Consider the following 3,228-nt stretch of genomic DNA (forward strand, 5'->3'; position numbering starts at 1 on the left):
GTGACGCACCGCCCCCTCCCAGCCACAGCGCCGCCCTCCGACACTCCCCTCACTGCGTCTAAGGGCCCACATCCCTCGGGTTGGGACGCCATCTTGACACTGGGCGGAAGCCTTCAGGCAAGAGGCCAGAATCAGATTGAGGATTGGTTCAAAGTGAGGCGTGGGACAAAAGCTGTGGAACTATTGGAGGCCGAGACCTAGGAGGGCGGCACTTACCGTTAATCGATGTCTGCCATGAGGCTGGGACGGAGGTACCGCCCCACCTTGAAGACCCAGAACCTTACGGGCAGTCCTACTCTCTGCTGAGGTTGAACTCTCCAGCCGCTGGAAATCGGCCAGCCGTCGTTTATTTATCAGAAAAGCGATACTTCCTAGATGCCTGTTTCTTGGATTCTGGAACTCTGTGCGGGAAGCTCTGCAGTTAGGCTCAATAAAAGGCAGGAATTCCTATCGTAACTCTGTAGTTCATTTCCCTCTGTAGGCCCTTCTTTAGAAACCCCAAGGATGGCCAGCTTCAACTTGGAGATTCCTGTAGTTCTGACCAGGGAGGTTTACAGGAAAGAGTTCCCATTAATGATTTCAGTCACCTAACCAAGTCCCTCCTGCCACAGTTTCAGTCCCTTTCTCCTCCTCCAACAGCCACGCCCTCCATGAATCAGCTTCTTGCACCCGCAGATGAGCCCTTTAAAGGGATTGCATCAGGCTGGTGACTCACTTTGGGCCCTCTGAGAGCCTGAGTTCTCTCCCCTGGCATGCAGAAGTAGCTAGAAGGACTCAGTGACGTGACGGCAGCACCAGCGGCCATAGCCCCACTCCTTTGTCTCTGAAAAATGAGCTGGGATGCTTGCTGCTTGTCTCTTTAACTCTCAGCTGTCTTTTCAGCAGTCCCCTGGTATCCAAGCTATATCCAAGCCTGTGTGCACTGCTGGGTTTCAGGGTGCATGGCCAGGCACGTGTATGTGCAATGACACTGCCATCTCCAACCCCGGCAGACTCTCAGCTGATTTAAAATACAGGATTTTAACGAAGGAAGGAAGAAGAAGAGAAAGAAAGAAGGAAAAGAGGTAATGACCACGTCCCCACAGATAGGACCTGAACATGAGGGCTGATCTGAGGGAGGTCTTGGCTGCCCACCACCACTTTCCTTTTCATTGTCTCCCTGAATGCCTAGTGCCTATTAAACTGCTTACAGGGCTGAGTAACAGTAATCAGAGCATTTCCCACTGTTGTGCCACCCAGTGTGGTAAGGACTTTGGAGACATCAGCATTAGGCATCTGTATACAGATAAGGAAGGCTCAGAAAGGGAAAGTAACCTGTCCAGAGGCACACAGCTAATAATGGCGGGATTGTGCTTTGAACCCAGTTTGGTGGATTTCTAAAAGCTAGAATTTAAATCCCTCCTGTGTCACTTACAGGCTAGATAACTAAGTGTAAGTTCCCAGAACTTCCTGCTGTCCAGACAGAAATGACTCTTCATAGCATCATTGTGAGGACTCAGTAAGTTATGAAAACCGCTTCTCAGGACCTAGAAAGTGTTGCCTTAGTGGCAGAGTCTCAGTGAAGTGGGTAGCCAAAAGACAGACAGACTTGGAGAAGCCAGGACCCAGCCCTTCATACTCCTCTCTTTGATAAAGAGAGAAGCCTTGGGATTCCGGAAGCCCTGACTCTGACAAGAATGAATTCTGGGTTTTCCAGGGCTCTAATTATCAGCCAGATGAATCACTTGGCAATGACACCACCATCCCCACCCCCAGGAGACTCAGCTGATTCAAAATATAGGATTTTAATACAGGAGAGGAGGAGGAAGATAAAGAAGGGAGCAGAAGAGGTAATGAACAGAAAGTAGAGGTGCCAGCCAGAGGAAATGGAAACTGTCACCAGGACACTAACACGAGGAGATGGCTGGGACACAGACACACGTGATGACACACTCCTGCTGGCTCTTCCGCTCTGGCTGACTAGCAGATGGAGCTGCTGTCACACAGCGACGCCTGTCACAACACCACAACATGGCTCCTTGATGAGGTAAAGGACGATCCGCCTGTCACAGAAGGAGGCGAAGAGACCCTCAAACTCCAGGGTCCTCTTCAGGCTTCTGAAGGCCAGCTCTTCTTACTGGCTGTTTGAGGGTTTTTTTTACTGTTTCTGTGGGTAAGCCCCAAGGTGTAGGTATGGCAAATTTTTATCGTCAGACCCACATGGTGGCTGGGTATGACAACTAAGGTGAGCAGAGGCAAGTCTAATTTTATTTTGCCATCAGTATGATGTCAAGAGGACTGGGCCACCTACATCAACCTTTCTCAGCTCAAAGCAGCTAGATGGAAACTACGTCCATTCTCCCTAATGACAGTTAGGGGTACCTGTTCAGCGGGGGAATATTGTAGACAGCTAAGTTAGGTAGAAATATTACAGGCACTCAGACAGAGCTAGGCCCTTGAGGAAGTCAGTGCAGAAGATGAGAACACTTCAGAACTATGGCTGGAGGTGCGTTTAAAGCAGATTAAAGTCACAATGGCCAGTTCACCTTCTTCCCTAAGGGATAAGCAGAAGTTTAAGATTACTGGTCCACTCTTGAGATTTCCTGTGTTAATAAATCATTATCTCATTAGGGGCAGGATGGCCATCTTTTCCCACCCACTAAGACTAAAACTACTAAAGCTAAGGCTGAGGTTGAAGACAAGATTAAAGCTATAGATTATCAGCCAAGGTTTATGTCATCCATATTCTTTTCCCACTACTGGATCAACATTACCTAAGCAGCTATACTTGTAATTTTATTGGTCGATTATAGTTTTGACTTACATTATACCCACCTTCTGATTTTGCTCTATAAAACTTTCTTGGAGAAGTAGGCTCTTTGGCAATTCATTCAGGACCCCTCCTGTCTCTCAGGAGCTGTTTCTATTCCCCATTCTTATTCCCCAATAAATTTTCCTACTCTTAAAAAAAAAAAAAAAGAAAAAGAAAAACATGCTGAGCTAGGCATCACGGAACATTCCTATAATCCCAGTACTTGGAAGGCTGAGGCAGGAGGATCACTGTAAATTCGAGACCAGCGTGGGCTAGACAGTGAGACCCTATCTCAGAGGAAAAAAAAGAAGAAGAAGAAAGAAGAAAGAAGAAAGAAGAAGAAGAAGAAGAAGAAGAAGAAGAAGAAGAAGAAGAAGAAGAAGAAGAAGAAGAAGAAGAAGAAGAAGAAGAAGAAGAAGAAGAAGAAGAAGAAGAAG

The 3,228-nt window shown here is 47.3% G+C and overlaps 1 protein-coding gene across 3 annotated transcripts in view; it reads right to left on the reverse strand.

Moving 5' to 3' along the window:
• The window catches only part of Stk40 (serine/threonine kinase 40), a 40,494-nt gene extending 39,880 nt beyond the window's left edge, over positions 1 to 614 (reverse strand). For 2 of the 3 annotated variants that reach the window (XR_780568.3, XM_010625811.3), the window contains exon 1: positions 217 to 610. The gene's annotated coding sequence lies outside the window, so the exon portion shown is untranslated. Of the gene's footprint in view, positions 1 to 216 lie in introns of all 3 variants that reach the window. The other variant, XM_010625809.3, reaches the window with a different exon arrangement.
• Between the last annotated feature and the right edge of the window lie 2,614 nt (positions 615 to 3,228).

The sequence above is a fragment of the Fukomys damarensis genome, unplaced genomic scaffold, assembly GCF_012274545.1.
Source record: "Fukomys damarensis isolate Sample0158 unplaced genomic scaffold, DMR_v1.0_HiC HiC_scaffold_23, whole genome shotgun sequence".
NCBI lineage: Eukaryota > Metazoa > Chordata > Mammalia > Rodentia > Bathyergidae > Fukomys > Fukomys damarensis.